The 18,564-nt window shown below is 37.0% G+C and overlaps 1 long non-coding RNA gene and 1 pseudogene across 1 annotated transcript; both read right to left on the bottom strand.

Annotated features, from left to right (window-relative positions):
• Positions 1 to 1,082: 1,082 nt before the first annotated feature.
• LOC129316818 (MLO-like protein 6) lies at positions 1,083 to 4,661 on the bottom strand (annotated as a pseudogene).
• Positions 4,662 to 14,147: 9,486 nt separating this feature from the next.
• Positions 14,148 to 15,352, bottom strand: LOC129315192 (uncharacterized). Its single transcript, XR_008594410.1, has 4 exons — positions 14,897 to 15,352; positions 14,742 to 14,808; positions 14,438 to 14,513; positions 14,148 to 14,233 (listed from the first exon to the last, which is right to left on the bottom strand). It is a non-coding gene; the product is annotated as an uncharacterized LOC129315192 (long non-coding RNA).
• Between the last annotated feature and the right edge of the window lie 3,212 nt (positions 15,353 to 18,564).

Below are 18,564 nucleotides of genomic sequence, written 5' to 3' on the forward strand. Positions count from 1 at the left end.
CCTCCGCAATTTCTTACCTCGCCTCCTCAGAACATATCGGAGCATTGAGGCAGCGTACAGATTGGAGCTTGAGAAGAGGATTGCGTGGCAGCTGGACGAAGTGTATAGATCAGAACATACAAATCGAAGCTTGTGATTGTGTTGCACGAAGAGAAGAGACGCGAGAGAGAGATGGGTGAGAGCAATTTGGTCCAAATATTTTCATTCCCAATAATGATTTTTCAAACCCAGAGGGTGGGTGGTACTGAATAATCCAATATAAGGTGGGATTGGGATTGAATTTAGATTACTTAATGACTCATACTAAACATAAAAAGTTAGGTTTTCTTAATTCCAATACCAGTCCCTAGCTTTCAATCTCATGTACCAAACAGGGCCTATATGTTAGCAGCGGGGATTTTGATATAAAATATACCATCTTGGCGGCTATTGAAAGCCGTGGACAATGTACGCTACTTGTGTTTGTATAGGAGTAAAACATGCATAATGGAAGGAAAAGAATTTAGTAAAAGAAAACGTCCTACAAAAAATCATTGATCAAATGGAGTAGAGTAGTCACGATGAACCCCCTTATCCTGGCCTATGTAACCCATTTCCAAGCGGTGGTGACAAGATGATGAACTATCATCGTTGCTGCTATGTTGCTAGGAAGAGGAATTCCCTTCGGTGCGTGGTGACGTGACAAGCTCACGGGACTCATGGGTCTGCCTATCAATGGAGTCACCGATGACGACGACCCCTGCTTCTCTCTTATGCGCTTCTTAGCACTTAGGTGCATGCTCCTCAGTGCCATTGCCACTTTCTCATCGAATATCATTGGCCTCATCGTCGAACCCGTCTATTTAATTCAACACACAGATGTAGATGTACTTGTGATTCGTAATTCAATCATTTATATACACAGTATGTTACGTTGAATCATTGATTGATATACTTGTGTGACGAGAGAGTAGAGAGGAAGAGTGACGTAGCTGCACAGGATCTGAACAAACACCCTGCACATTACCAAAGTGTTTATGATCTCTGCAATTCACTTAGATTCAGAGAGATGATTATGAATTAGAGGAGCTGAGGCTGATCACTCACCCCATCGAGATTCTCACGACCACATCCACCATTTGCGAATGGAAACAAGACTTGAGACCGAATTGCCACTACACTGAATAATAATATAAATGTGTATCAAACCTTGCAAAAACAAAAGGATGGAGAAGCAATTGGGAGAATGAACAAAGCCATTTTGATGTTTGAGGACTAACCACGGTCTATACGAAGAAAGCAAGTTGAAAGGCGTTCTGTTTTGAGAAAGAAATTAACGCCCTTGATCATAAATATATACTAATTGATATATGAAAGGAATGAAGTTCTTGGGTTTAGGAAAATACCTGAAAAAGCACAAAATTAATGAGGTAGAGGATGAGACGAGGTCGCTTCAACCAGAAGAGGTCATCTCCTGGCTTTACCACCGGCTCCCCCTTCACCACTTCTCCCCTCTGTTGAATTCCCTGGGCCATTTTTGTTATGATCACCTGCAGCTTCGTTCCTACCAGTAAAATGATTTGAATCCACACATTATTAAACTCTATCATTATTATATCACTACTGCTTGCACCAGATTAAAGAATTAGCAATTACTATATTGACCTAGGACTTGTGCTCACAATTAGAGGGATGAACGGAAACCATAGATAAGAGTACTATCCTATTTATAGACAAGTCAGATACATTTATCGAGCTCTCCTCTTTTCTTTTGGAAAATATGCACCTACAAAGACAAACAAAGTAGATTTTGCGAGTATGCTGTGCATAACTTACCGTGAGTGTTACACAGGAGAAAGAACACGGCAAAAAACTAGAATGGAGGACTGCAAATTATAAGCAGTGTAACATATAGTTAATCGCAATGTTGCTCATTTGTGGAGGACTACTTAAATACTCTTCAGATGCGAGGCTATTTGCTCTGTAGTTACAGACCTAATTCCCACGATGAACTTGAAATCCTCTTCCAGCGATCTCTATATATATTTCCTAAAATAGAACTTCTCGTGATTTTGAGGCGCCAGATGTGCCTAAATTAATCATCGTTGCCCAATAACAACGTCATTTGTAAACGTCCAAATCATGCGCGTAAAATAAAATTAGTATCTGAAGGGGAAATACCATAATAAAGCCATGTCTCAAGGTCAAGTAATCCACTTTAGGAACAGACCTTACAAACTACCTGAAGAAACAGACCTGAAATGAAAAGAGTAGCCAGTCAGCGCACAAAAACTCAAGTGCCTTCTTCCAAAGGAGATAAATTAGAAGAGTATATATTGGCTCAATTACAATCCAAAGGAGAACAGGAGTTTAGGCCCAGAAACTCAAATGCCTTCTCCCAAAGGATGTCTCTCTTGCAAATCTGTATCTCTCAGGATCTGTCATGCGCACAAAGATACATATATATATATATATATATATATAAGAATTCCACCTAAAAAAATTCTAATTTGTTGATGCACATAAATTAAAGAAGACTAACTGTGTGAGGATTGGTACTCAGGCGTCTTCGTTTCTTCTTCCCATCGCTTCCACATCCCCATCTATATATATAACCAAAACATATGTTGCAATACCAACAAACTAAATAAGTGACTTAGAGACGGCGTGAAGTGCGTAATTGTTATAAATACATTCACACAAGAGTAGGTTGCTTTTCACCTTCAATCTACCCAGAGCCAGAGTGATTAAGCAGCAAAGGACATGAAAACCAGCCCACATGAATATAAATATATGGAGCTGATGAATGCCCTCATGTGAGACCAGAGGCACTTTAACCTACACGTTATATTTTTAATATCATTATATTCTAATAAATGAATTCTATGTGCATACTGTATAGATAGCATGCAAATGAAAACTCTAAAAAAAGAAATGGATGACAATAGTATGTCACAAGTCTCATATTGGGAAGCCTCACAAGTGGTATAGAGTTTATAAGTATAAAGGACTCTCTCACCTAACAAGCTAGTCTTTTAAGATGAATTCTCTCTTTAAACTTATAATCATTACATTGGTGCTTTCATTGAGAGTCCAGTATCATGGAAAAAGTCACTTGCAAAGGGTTCTGATCGAGAAATTATGAAAAAAATGAGGTGGAAGATGGAGAATAATGAAAGAACTAGTGAGAGAATGGATGAAGATGATGTGTATTGTGATGTTTAATTTGAATTCTCCTTCAAAAATGGCACACAACCACTTGATGATTTATACATAATCTTGTGTTTATCATTTGGTGAATTACTTTCTTTAATGTTACATAATCTTGTAAGATTGAGACTTGTACTTGAGTAGCTTTACATAGTTTTACAGTTGCTCATTTCTTTGCATTTGGCCATGGCATTTGAGGGATGAATTTGATTGTCTCACTTGTCCGATACTTGTACCAATTAGTGATATAAACTAAGGATTGTAATCTAAGACTTAAAAAATTGAACTAGTTAGGTTAATTAGCTTGAGATAGTTGTCTTAGGCTAATACAATTTTGTCACGGGGAAAAGGAAGGCATTAATTAGCTTAATTCACCAAGGAGATAAAGGTTCCAACATCAACCAACCTTTAAGGTTCCAACTCTTTGAAAGAAAATTTCAAATCTACTCACTTTAGGCTACAATTTAATTCTTTATTTAATAGTTTTAGATAAATCATTCTCAATACTTATTTTACTTATTCACTAATTAACCTCAAAGTTAAAGATTAGCCACTCTTTGAAAGATGACACAAGATAACCCTTTACTACATTTAGGATTAATTTTAATAATTATTTTAATTAAGTGTGCGATAACTCAATCAATATGCTAGGATAGATTCTCCTCTTGAATTTATACTAGTTACATAAAACGTATAAAAAAAGGTTGGTACACAAGCCTGGGCTGCGCATTTGTCACTTCGTCCTGCCGCTAAAAAGCGACGAGGATTGATGGGGCCCAAGTCTTTGCCACCTTCAACTCGGCGCTCCATCGCTTCTTCTCTCTGACTGCAAGGGTGCCATGTCCCTGCAACTTTTTCTGATACGTATATTCTTGATATCGGAGCTTGTGCCACCGTCAGCAACAACGATATGAATCCTAGCAACATCAGTTCTGAACACCCCCCCCAAAAAAAAAACCAATTAAATTTAAGCTTAGGACTACTTGACGATCATTTAATTTCTTCCTTCAACTTTGCTCACACCTGATTTAATCTTTTCCAGCGACTCATATAGGTCCCTCTTGTTCTTCTTCTTCAACCACTAGGCTCTCATGCGAAAAGAAATATAATTGAATCAGTTCCTTTGATATCAACATTTAATTTTATTGACGAAATGAATCGCACATATAAAGTACATGGCGACCCACGTATCCGCACCTTTCCAATGAGATGGATGATGTGTTCGATGATGATGGATATCAAGAGCAAAACAAAGCAAACAAGAGCGACGGCCCATGTCGGGGTTTCCTCCAGGTTCCTTCCCCCGCTTCCTCCCGCCATTTTTCCTCCTTTCTTTCTTTTTGGCTCTCGCAGAAATTTGACTGAGAAAGGCCAAGGAAATCCCATAATAATATACACGTGCGTGTGTGTGTCCGAGTCGCGCTGGAGAAATGGACAGAGGCATATTGACGCTTTTTTTTTTTCTTGATGTAATTTTGACTTGTTGAACCAGATCTAATTTATTCGCTCGACTAAACCGATCGATCATCACCATCTCAACTTTGTTGTTCTCAGCAAACTGGTAAACCGATGCGTAAACTGACGGATGTCTCGATACACACGGCATGATTTTATTTCATTTTATTAAAATGGTGTGTATTTGTCGACGTGGTATGATGTGGGATCACTTGTCACTAGGCAGTTCGGGAAACAAAATACTACTTACCGCGATGGATCGAGCATATATTTGGACAAAGAACTGCATTTTCCTCCCACCAAGCAATCCATATCCATTCTCTCGGTCATAGCAGCATCTTAACAAGTATAAAAGCTGCCCACTTGACCAAATCGTGGGTGAGATTCGTACAATGACCAGTGTTCAAAGACAACTACAAGAATAATTGAAGAGACGATGATGCGCAAAAAGATGAGTGAGCCGTGAGGTGCTTTGGTGCCGCTAAGCTATTAAGGCTTCGACGTACAGATGATTCAATATGCCGTCAAGTTGAGCATGTGGGTCAAATGCAATGCATCTAGCGTGGAGGGAATAACGCCACACCCGTTTACCTATACAATCACTCCAAGCCCTATCTTATTTCCGGCCATTGGCAGTAATGTCCCACATTCTTTTTTTTTCAAGCATATCATAATACACATTTTAAAAATTGTATTTGAATTTAGCTCTCTCAAGATAAAGTCTACAAATTTGATCCCTAAAAATTATTTTTTTCCCCTCAATTTAGATTTATAAAATAAAGCATCTCAACTTAGTCCTCCGCCTCAAATAATTTATAAAAACTAGTGCTGCTTTTGGAGTTTAAAAATATTTAGCTAAGTTCATATAATCAGTTATTTTATTACAATGATTATCAGTTTTTTTTTTTTGATAAAGTATTATCAGTTAATTAAAATCACACAAAACTTTGTTTTACGAGATCCTGGCCCATTCGAGAGCCTTGTAGTTTTAATTGGGTCATACATCAGAGCCCTTCAGCCTTTAGTTTTTTTGCTTTTTTTTTTTTCCGAACCTAAATCCAGTAGCCTTAATATACAACCCAACTGATAACCTGTTCCCGCTCTTTTTTCCAACGGTTATCATTTCCAAAGACTACAAATTCACGATCTCACAAAATTTCTGAATCTCCTCCAAGCACCGGCACCTTGTGTTTCCTTTCCGCGGATGATGGACCATAACGCCTCGACTTTTTCAGGTACTAATGTCCATTTTCTAATCACCCACATCTCTTCTCTGGTGCATCATTCCTGTGTTTGCTTGAACATCAATCAGTTAATGCATATTCAATTCCTTTCCTCTAACAGATAAATTCGACAACTCACCACAAGCTAGCCCAAAGCTAATTCAAGCCCCCAAAATTTTGCAGGTGAACTTTTTATTCCACGACTTTTGCCATCTCCACGAAGCCGAGCCTTTCTTTTTATATGAAAAATCCCTGCCTCGGTTTTTACTTTTTAGGCAAAAGCGGGTTTGCGGTGCAGGCAGAAGCACAAACATGCGCACACGACCATTAACAGACAGGTTTTTTATCAAACGCAAAGATGTAGCTGCCCAGAAGCAACCCAAATCGACTCCGCCTTCTGTCGCTGATACCACCAAAATGCTTGGAACCGGCCCGTGAGAAAGAATTATTCCAAGAAAATGTAATTGGCAGAGTGAAAATGAAAGAGAAAGACGAGGCATCCCTAAATCGGCAGACAGGAAACACATCAAATAAGTCAAAGGAGAAGGACTCAGAGGAGCCACAAACTCCAGTGGTGTCACATTCCAGAACCACCAAGTCTGAAGTATCGGCCACACCATTCTATAGCGCACTACGTTGCAGCAAATGTCGTTTTGATAGGCTGGAGACGTCGTCGTATTGGAGTGCCCTGATCAAATTGGCCGAGTCGGTGGGCAAGCACTTGGTCGCCGTTTGATTTTTTTTTTTTTTTTTTTGTACAATCGAATCCCGGGCTGAGGTCTGCTTCGCGGTTTAACTATGTTTCTTTTTTCGGGTAAGTTAAGTGGTACTTATCTGTGTAGATCTGGTATTTAATGTTGTGTTTGACATGTTGGGTTGTAGCCGATGAGGAACCTGCGGATTGAGCTTAAAAGGTATTTGTCAAGACGTGGGTCTCTGTCCGAGCAGAGGGAGTGGAGGGAAGTCGGTACCCAGTACGGACCATGGAAGCCTGAAATCAACGCAACACGCGAAGTGGATTCAAGCACTGACAATGACAAATCCATCTTTTGCAAAGAAAATTAATACAAGTGATCTGGAATATCAGAGATATCCCAGCAAGTAGGAATTATCTTCTTTATGACTGTTCTGGAACCGTTCAGTTAAAGCTTGTTCTGCGGTTTCTTTATTGCATGCGTCTCCTTCCAATCATAAACACGTATGAACTCGTTACATATATAAATAGAATGAACATTAAATGACAGGTTATATTTTTAAAATGTTAACATGATCGATTTACTGGGGTTACGAAAGTGATAACACTCCATTCATGCCACAATATCAAATGTGGAGGCCGGTTAAAATATCACTTGATCTCTAGTATAGTGTCCATAAACAAGTGAAATAATTGATAAAACTTTGATTTATTAGGTTTAGGAATGAAGTAAGAGAGGGTATTTGTGAATTAGATGACAAAATTTTTCACAGGTTAAGCATGGGAGGCAAGGTGTGAGCGAGATGGTGAGAATGAGGAACATGTTTTGTCCCATTAAGCGGATGCTGTCAAACTCGGTATTATTTTTTTGCCTATTTTCTTCACAGCCCTTCGACCCACCATGCCACTCCTGCTTCCTCCTTCACTCCGGGCATGCCAATTATTTATTCTAATAAACCCTTGTAATGTTTCTTATTCCCAATTTTCACTTAATCCAATTCAAACCAACACTCAATAACATTTCAATTCGCCTTTCTATTCCTGCCTTCTCCTGTTTATTACTTTTAAACCTGGACAAGACATACTACCAACTGTGGTTTGTCTCATCTCTGCTCTTCAAAGATGAACAAGATAATTTACAGGCCAAAAGTAGGGGGGGACCAATCAAGTCACCATGAATAATGGCAGAATATTGATTTGACCATTTGGTGACAAAAGGAATAGATGATATAAAACTGTGTCTCTAAAACAAGTTTAATTTTAATTTTAAAAAAGCACAGTTGATTTTCCATGATTGGAGTCATCCCTTGAGCTTTAGCGTAGTTAAAGTTGAGCAATCAGACCATACACATGTTTTGTTTCTTTGACGCCTTAATCTTTTGGCTCTTGCAAATTGTCTTTTGTGCAATCGCTTTTGATTTTTGCAGATGCGTAGAATTGTTCGTACAAACGATGGAATCGACCAATTTGACCACGGATGACAATGATAATTAACGGGGAAAGGATGAGGCCACACACACATTCATTGGAAAGTTTGTCTAGGGTACTGGTCAATTTTAAAGTGTTTTGGAGGGCGTAGGAGAAAGATGCAGTGACAGAAAACATTGGATTATTCGGTGAAGTTTATGGAAGTGGGGGAATTGATCAATTGGCATGACTCGAGAAGAAGAAGAAGAGGAAGGTGGATGAAGGGGGTGGGGAATGCAGAAATTTAGTTGTGGAGCAGGAAGGAGCATGGAGGCCCAAGAGCGGGAAGTGGCTCTTTCAAGTGACAGACATGTCCTGACCCAACGAGACCGTGAAGCTGATGCTCTAACTACCATGCACTGGAGACATGACACGGCATTTCAGAAATGCAAGTAATTACTCAGCGCCCAAAAGCTGCTAACTTTCTTTCCCCTTATCATCACGCAGTAATAGTAAAACTTTGAATGTCGCCAGTAACATCATTAACGGAGCACTAACTCCCTGATTTCTCGAGCTTTTGAGAATTGTTACGGACTATACAGCGTGTCTTGTTTTGTCGTCTTGTGAAGATGGGATGGGACTGATTAGGCGTGGTGAACTTCAATCAGGGTGAGTAAAATTGGATGGATGATATGGGTGGGTTATTATCGTGTCTTTTTTATTTTACATGCCCGAGAGGGATGATTAAGGACGGGGCTGGCAACGACAATATTTCATCATGCAATCTTACGGATCAAGTTGATGCGGTGCACAGTTCATGTGTTGCAAGTGAAAGAAGCTTGACCGGCTTCGAAATTATAGCAAGTTACTTTTTCTAATTCTGAAGAAGGTTGTCTTGTGAATTGAGAAGAAAGCAGAGTTTGATAGTGATGCGATTTACGAATCATCCGACTCGGGTATACAATTAATTTATAAAATCAAAACAGAGGCTGAAATCCGATAATAATGGAAAGAAAGGAGAGGTTTGGTGGGGCCCGCGGGATTGAGATAAGGCTAGGAGAGGAGAGATTAGTTTTCAAATTATTTTTTAATTTTTTCACAAGTGATAAATTCATAAATAAAATAAAGTGTTCATCTTTTTAACATGCATAAAAAGAAAAAAATAATCAAAAGACGCAATAAGTTTCTTTTTTTAAATTTCTGACAGGGATATTTTTATTGAAGATATCATCATAATATGAGCATTTGAATCATAATTCGTTATATAAAAATCTTCTCTGCATTAATTTTTTTTTTGGGTAAAATATGTGGCCAAAGCCTAAAATCTTTATCCAACTATGAAGAAGTCTTGGATCTATATATTCTATTGTTTTTATTTAACTATTGTAATCATATTTTATGCAATTGAAGAGAGTAAAGTTTGCTAAAGAAAAAAATTAAAACAACTATAATGAGTTATGTCTTGTTAAAAATATACCATTAATTGAATATGAGAGTCATATTTTGTAGTGAAAATTAATTTTTTAATCATTCAACTTTTAACTCACTTGTAACTCAATCCCTCAACTATGACTCGTTGCGACTCAATCCCTTAACTATAATTCGTTGCAACTAAGTTCTTATTTTTTATTTTTTTTAAAAAAATTTCTTATCAAGTAAGAGGGATAAAAAAATACTCATATATTATTTTAAAATACCTTTTTCTTACTCATTGATGTAAGATATAAGCGAATATGAAAATAAAATTAACAAAAATTAAGGGACTAATTTGTAAATGATTCAAAAGTTGAGGGATTGGGTCATAGGCAAGTCATAGTTGAGGTTGAGTCACAGTGAGTCATAATTGAGGGATTAAGTTATAAGTGACTTAAAAGTTAGAGAAGTGAAAGATTAATTTTTCCTATTTTATAAGTCAGAATTTTTTATAAAGATAAACACCCACTTTTCTATGGATAATGAATGGGTGTTGTTGAGCCAAAATCTAAAGGATCGTTGATCCATTCCAAACTTGCGAGTTTATAATTATGTTTTGCCAAAATTATCAATTATTCCCCGAAAACACCCAACGCCATATCAAATCATGATGGGAAATGCATATTTGCAGCTGGGGGCACCCTCTTTTTCTTTTCTTCCTTTGAAAATGATAAATAAAATTTAAATTGGAAAGATATAAAAAGAGAAAAAGAAAAAGACTTGTTTGGTTGTAGGTGTAATAGGAGAGCAATCATGGGATACCCTTTGTCTCCCCTCGTGGACCCCATCTCCCCACTTTTCATAAATTAATTGTCTCCCCTAAATGCGTCATTTTTTTGCTTTCTGCTGCTGAACATCTAATTTCATAACTCATACCTGCTAATGATTTATGTCGCAGTCAGGTCCCCAAAAAAAAAAAAAAAGGTTGCAGCAAAATTATATTTTAAATCATCATTTATAGTTTTCTTTTCACTTTACTTTTGCTCTGTAATATATTTCTCTTTTTTAAGTTTTTGGGCCTTCTTTTTTAGTTTTTTATAAACTTCAAAAAATAAAAATATGATAGTTTTAATTTTCATTAAAATATAATTAAATGCAAAAATTTAACTCAAACTCCTCGATTTCTCTACTGCCGGGGAGTTTGAGCGGTAGACAGCGTGGATTTTGATATATAATTTTTAGATATAGATTTAGAAATTTAAAGAAGTAAAGTATATAGGGTGTGATGAAAAAGTCATCTCTTCGCGGTATACTATTTAAATAATGATCAATAAATAAAGTTAAAATAAAAAATTTGGCGATACCAATCCCTGTTGGACGTCAAACTAACCAGGCCGTCTTTTGGTGTATATATGTATGTAGGAACACCACAGAACCTGTCTTTTCTTTAGGATGTTGAATTAAATTAAATATTTCTACAGCGGGAGCTTCATCCATCTCACGGCTCCTTTAAGAAGACGTTCGATCGTTTCCAATATATTTTTCGTTGCAGCTGTGGCTCCTGAAATTTTAATATAACAAGTATAAAGGAACCTTCATGTACTTTAATTATATTAAAATCCACATTGCGTTCTGAATGTTCATGCAAACATGTTTTTTTCATTATTTTTTTAAATATATACTCTCTGATTAAAAATATAAGACATTTTTTAAAAAACTGTATGTTTAAAAATGTAAAAATATTTTTAATATTTTAAAATATAATCATTATTTTTTTTTAAAAGTGCCTCTATTGATAATAACTTTATATTTATTATAGTGTGTTTAATAGAAATAAATATAAAAAATAAAATTAATTAAAAAATAAATAATTTTTTTATTTAAAAATAATATTTAATTAAAAATATTTTATAGTTCTAAACGTAGGGAGTAACTTTTATTCGTGAGTTTAACTTGGTGAATTCTTTATATTTTGATCACCACTAGTCTACTACATGGGAGCACTAATCTCAGAAATGCAGGCGAATCACGTCTCAACACATATACACTTCGCGGGATTTGGGAACGGTGATATGTAGCGGAGTCGAGGACGATTTTCTGGGTGACAAAAAATGATAAAGCTACGAGTTCCCCATCTCATGGGGTGTGCGTGTGGGGCATGTCCATGCGTGTCTCCCGATGTTACCGCCCACGTGCGCTGCCCACCCACGCCCAGCCCTCCAGCTCCTCCCGACATCCTTAATTTTCGTGAAATTAAACATATTAATTCCTGCAACACGCATAGATCAATGTAACTAAAGCACTCAAATCATCATGCCCCTATTCAACTTCCTAATCATGCCTGTTTCTACCAACCTCTTCCCACTGCTCCTGCAGCTAATCTCGTGGATTCTACATACACATGCATACTCTAATTTCTAACTTGGTCGATTTCTTCACGTTTCATCATGAGTATCGTGATCAAACACTGATAGCTTTGTTTGCCTGGTTTATCGATCACTGTTCATCATTTCCCCCTCTTTCGTTGCAACCAAATTTCAGCTCTGCACACTCACATGCAGCCCCTTTCTTTTTCTTTCTCCTTTTTCCCCTCTCGCGCTGCAACAACTATACATTAATTCTTTATTTGGAACCCCGTCGAGACTTCTGTAAATTATCGTCGGGGGAAAAACATTTGCATTGTGAACACCCTTCGCTCCCTCTATTCTCCTATCCTTTTGCATTTATATGCAGTTAAAGTAGTCCTTTCAATTATAACAGACCAGAGACCGGGGGGAAGACAGAAAATTTTAATTTTAATTATTCAAATACCACAAAAATCAAATGAATCGTGATAGGACTATACTTTGCCATCCCATGTGGGAAAGACAGCGGATTCCTTAAAGTTGCATCATCACTTCGATTGCCTCCATGATTAAAGTCTGACTTGAGACATACTCTGCCCCCCACACCCCCGCTCCAATAAGAATTAATCATCTGCTGACGAGACAACTTTAAACTAACCGATCGAGAAAACAGTAATAAAAAGGGCACTGCGATATGAAACTCGTTTCAAGAAGTGAGCATACACAGGACAATTATACTTTAACAGGAAAATGACAACGGTCACGGCTGGATATTATTGATGAAAGCGCATGCAGTAAAATATATGCTCACCTAGTCAGCTGCACGTTCGTTCATATAATTATTATCTTTACTGTAGGAAAGAGCGGTCGCCGAGAGGTCTTCTGAACGCAGTAAAACTACAGATCAAGGATGAAATCGCGTAAATCTATGTTGGATCAAGTGCCTACTTCATGTATATGCATACGCTTATTCGTCTTGTTTTTTTCCGGCTTCATATATATATATATATATATACAGTGACAAATTTATCACCCCCATAACATTCTCCTTCCTTAAAAATATTTAAAGGCATGCCTGAAAAAAAATCGCTTTGCTAAATCTTGCACCTTCAAAGGTAGAAGCAGAAGAACACCCCCCCGGCGGAACAAAAAGAAATAATCATAGATCCGTCAATGTATATGCATTATGTATAGTCAGACGGAAGGAATTCAATTAAAATACAGATTTCAGTATGCCGCCGGATATGATAAAATAGTAGAAATAACATGTAAATAAAACGTTGGCAAAAGAAATGTAAATAAAGCAAACGTAGTGTACCGAATTAAGGAGGGGGGGGGAAGGAAACAGGGTGATGTTGCTGTGATTGATTCATATTATTACGAAGTGAATGAAAGAAAACATAAAGGAAAAGATTGAAATTTGAGGGGAATATAAGGAAAGCCGCATGAGTTATAACACGGAGAGACGGTGCGGTGATAATGAAATTTATATTGTACATATTGAGGTTTTATTTTAATACCAAGTAGTAGAATGGAGGGGAGGGGTTTTGGAGAGGTAGCAGGTGACAACTGACAAGAGCACAATGATGATGGGGCCGGCCCGGGAATGAATTAACCCCCCCCCCTCTTAAGGACAAAAAAAAAAAAAAGCAAGCCCTCTTATGATGCAAACTGAACTAACTTTGATGTCCTGACAGATGAAATTGGGATGGCTTTTGGAAGACGAGGGCAGGAGAGGCAGAACATGTAATGTAAGTGACGTCCATGTCAACTTGTCTATTATCCATTTGTGGACATCTCTCTCTCTCTCTCTGTTGTGTGAGTGTTTTTGGGGGCCGGGGGTAGGGGTGAGCATCGGTCGGTTCGGTTCGGTTCGTTCTCAAAATATACAGAACCGATCGATCGAATAACACTAAAAATGAAAACCGAATCGAACCGAATAAACCAATCAAACCGAATAAGGACCGAACCGAAATTTGATAATTCGGTTCGGTCGGTTAATTCGATTTTTTGGTTTCATATTGGGCTACTTGAAATTGGGCCCATTTTTTTTAAATATTAAAAAACAATACTATAAAATTGGGCTTTTTTTTATTCGTTTTTTTCAATGAGCCCATTTTAACATATGCTTGCTAACAGAATTTTTAATCCAGCCAAATGCCATATAAAGAATCCTTCCTCAGGCTCACATCACCGTTTGGTCCAAAAAAAGTTGACAAAAAAAAACGAATAAGAAAGAAACCAAAAAAAAAAGCTCGCATCACTGTTCAATTCCACATGAGGAATTCCTATCAGCCAAGTGCCATATAATATTGATAAAGAGAAGAAGATAACTTCAAATATTAAAATTAAACAACCACAGTACTATATAATCCAGTCATAGAAACCAACAAGTCTTTAAAATATTAAAATTAAACCATTACAATAATCAAATATCCAAATTAGTAAAACAAAATAAAATAAGCAACCTTCATAAATGGAGTACCATAGCACTAGCATCTTGCAACCTACATTACACAAGTAAAAATCATATAAGAAGCCAAGAAATCCTGCCCATCAGCTGAAAGTTTGAAATCAAGAAGTTACCAATATCAAGTAGAGAGTATAAGCATTCAATTGTAATAATTTGCCTAATGTAAAGACAAATCATAAGCAAAATCTAGATTAAATATGCTTATAACTTGTTAAAGGAACAAGATTATAGTTCTTACAATTCATTAATTTTGGTGTCATATTGACGAGCATCAAATTGTGATTCCTCAGCCTCAGGTGCTGTTGCTGCCATGACTGGAAGATGCAAAGAATTATTTACAGATCATCATGAAAAGAACTGGACGACAAAGCTTACATAACTACCAAATAATAAACATAATAGTATAGCAATTAAAAAGCTATATACAGCCACAGTGCCTCAAGCTATAACAATTAAAACATAACAGTATATTAAAATTAAACAGCCACAGTGCCTCAAGTCATTAAATTTAAAAATTAAAAAGCTAACATATAAATAATTACCTCAAGTCATTAAGAACAAAGGCTCATAGTACATCCACATTCGCTTCTATAGCAATTTTTTGAAGATCTAAACATAAATAAAGTATTTAATATTAATATCATTTAACCAATAACTCAACATTAAATTTAAAACAATATAACACATAATAAATCACCTCTCTCAATCTTTTGTGCGTCATCTATCTTCTCTTCTACTAGAACCGGAAGTGAGTGGTGAAGCCAGTCTTGACCACAAACAAGAGATTGCACAACTTTAGGAGTTAAAGAGCTCCTAGATGAATCTAGCACACGTCCTCCAGTGCTGAAAGTAGACTCAGAAGCAACAGTAGAAATTGGGACAGCCAAAACATCCCTTGCCAATTGAGAGAATGGGAAATCTAGGCCCATTCAACTTCCACCAACTTAAAATATTAAAATCATCCTTATCCATCTCAATTTCTTCAGCCAAATACTTGTCAACTTCTGTCCTACTAGTTCTCCTACCAAGCCTTTCACTCATGAATTTTTTCTTTTCATATTCAAGAATTTTTTTAACTTTCACAGCTGGGTCATCATCTTCATCAGATTCGTAGCAATTAAATGATTGCTCCTTTTCAACTTGCTTTGAAGGAGAGACATGTTCTTTGTATTCATTATACAAAGAAATGAACAAATCATTCAATTGCCCTCCAACTTGCTTTCCAACCTCACTAGAATACATCTTATCAAGTGAATATTGCACCCACTCAAGCTTATACCGAGGATTGAGAATAGCAGCCACAAACATCAATTTATTGATTTTTGAAGGATCTCCCCAATACTTATCAAATTTTTCTTTCATTTTATAAGCCATTGAAGAAAACTCCAAATCATCACATTTTCTCCACTCATCCAAAAGGCGGAATAACATATAAATCTCATGAAAAAATTCATTAGATGTGACAAGTGAAGAACTAGAAACACACAAAGTCAACTCATAGAAATGACTTAGAAACATTGTCATCTTTCTTACATTTGCCCAATCTTCAACATTAGGCACTCCCTCCCCACTTTCAAGATCAATCCTAAAATAAGGGTCCTTATCCTCAAACCTCCTAAAGGCAGCCTCAAACTTTTGAGCTGTCTCTAACATCAAATAGGTAGAGTTTCACCTAGTAGAGACATCTAAAGACAACAATTGCTTACTTGGGATTTTCTCATCTTCACAACTCTCTTTGAATTTTTTCATCCTAAGTGGAGATTGCCTCACAAAATGAACAGTCCCCCTTACTTTCTTTACAGAAGTTCATATTTCTTTCAACCCATCAACCACAATCAAATTAATAATGTGAGCAACACATCTCATATGTAAAAACCAACAGCTCATAATAGAATGGCCCCAATTATTATTTTTTCTCTCAAGTAAGACACAACAACATCATTAGTAGAGGCATTATCCACAGTAATAGTAAACACTCTTTCAATCCCCCATTCAAGCAAACATTTCTCTATTTCCATTCCAATATCCCTCCCCTTGTGACTAGATATTGGAACAAAATTTAAAATCCTTTTAACCAAATTCCAATCAGCATCAATGAAATGGGCTGTAATACACATATAGTTGATTCTTTGAATTGAAGTCTAAGTGTCAGTAGTGAGGCAAATCATTTGTTTACTATTGATCAAATAATCCTTGAATTTGATTTTTTCATCAACGTAAAGTTGAAAACAATCACGAGCAACAGTCCATCTAAAAGGAATCTTAAATTTTGGTTGAGCATGAGACATAAACCTCTTAAATCCTATCCCCTCAACAAATTTAAATGGCAATTCATCAGTCACAACCATAGCAGCCAAACTTTTCCTAATAGCATCTTGATCAAATTTCCAAGTAGCAAGAACAATAGCATCATCTTCTATACTAAAATTTAAATGTGTTTGCCTAGGCTCTTCTAGTTTAGGTCGTTTCTTGCATATTGTCATATGGTTCTTTAGTGCAGTAGTACCATTTCTTTTAGGATCACTAAAAAATTCTTTTTCACAGTAGTTGCACTTACCTTTGGTCCCCCATGCTCATTCACATATCTAGTGAAATGATCCCAGACCTCAGATCTTGGCCTCATGGCTTTCCTCTTCATCCTTTGCAAGGAACTCATTACTTCAGTTCCACTTGATGCTACTGGGGCTTTGTTTTCTTCATTAACTTCAGTTTGGTTTGTAGCCATAGCTTCAGCTTGAGAAGACATCTGTGACAATGCATAGCAATCAAAAAAAATAAATACAAAGTAGAGACAGAGCAACTCAGCAAAGAACGCGAAAGCAGTCAATTAAATTCCCAATAACATTTTCCTTTGTTGCATTTTGGCTTGAAAGGAACACACCACATAAACAAAAAAGAGCAAAGAAGTAAGGACATAGACGGAAGATGAACCAAAGAAAACTCATTGTCAAGCTACAGTGAACTTCACAGCTAATGACGACATGAATCTCAACAATGCATAATCAACAATGCATAATCAAGCATAAAGTTCATAGTGTGGACTCACAGAGGAAGCAATTAGAACTCTTATGAAACAACTAGATCTTGGGCATGGTAGATCAAGACAACAAGAACCGACCAAATCAAAGGGAGAGAGAGGAAAAGCTGCATTTCGAGGAAAGAAGCAAAAAACCTGTTAAAATGCTTTACGCAAATCGTCCTTCAAGCTTAAGGTTCTGTGTTTCACAGATCTAAGCAGCCTCTCGCCTTCAGACAGTGTCTCCGTGAGTTTAGTGACAGCAAGGGCAAGAGAGAGAGAGACTGAGATGCCAGAACAGGGATAGGAAATCTGAGCTGCGAATAATCAGCCTGAGATGTAAGAGATGCGAACGGCAAGATGCGAGAGATGCGAACGACGACGGCTTGAGGGAGACGACTTGCGATCTGAAAGTTGAGAGTCTGAGAGGCTAAGACAGAGCGATTGAGTGAGGCTGTGAATCTGTGGTGACCTGAGCTGCTAGAGAGATGGCTGATGAGTGATGAGAGAGAGCGACTGGTGAGGCTATATGACGGCGAGAGAGACGACTTGCGAGTTGCGATCTGAGAGATGAGAGTCTGAGAGCCGAGAGGAAACTTGAGATGAGACAGGGTCAGGGTGAGTAAGGCTGCGGTCTGCGTCTGTCCGGACTGAGGCAGTGAGGCGGGATATGACTTATGGATTAGGGTTTTTTTCAACTTTCATATTTTTATTTCAATATAAATTAAAATAATAAAATAAAATAATTTATAAATTAATAAGTAATACATAATTCGGTCGGTTCGGTCTATTTGATTTTAAATTTTATTAACCGAACCGAACTGATCAACCGAAATATTTTTAAATAAAAAACTGAATCGAACCGAAAAATCAAATAGACCGAATCAAATAATAAAAATTCGATTCGATCCGATTTGATTCTCGATTTCGGTTCGATTTTGCTCACCCTAGCCGGGGGGGTGTTGGTGACATGAAATAGGAGTAACGGGAGAGGGATAGAAAGGGTAAATAGGAGGGAAGAGGAGGGGCAAAAGAGTGAGGATCAGGGATGCTGGACCAACGACGCAGGCCTCTCCTTCATTCCATCACTTCCTCTGCTCCCACTGCCTCCCTACACTGTTCCCATCCTCCCGCCCTTCATCTGGTATTCATGGGAGCACATGATGAGCACCACAATCTGGTTCGGATTTCAGTATTTTTTTTAAATAAAAAATTTATAAAATTTTGAATAAATCTATCAATTATTAACATATATAATTCATATTTAATTAGATCAATTCAAATTTAATATGTGTTTGATTTTTCGTTGGTTAAAAATAAATTTGTCAAATATCCATTTAGTAGGTCAA

This window comes from Prosopis cineraria, unplaced genomic scaffold (assembly GCF_029017545.1).
Source record: "Prosopis cineraria cultivar Desert tree isolate PC_DT_omini unplaced genomic scaffold, ASM2901754v1 PC7, whole genome shotgun sequence".
NCBI classification, from domain to species: Eukaryota; Viridiplantae; Streptophyta; class Magnoliopsida; order Fabales; family Fabaceae; genus Prosopis; species Prosopis cineraria.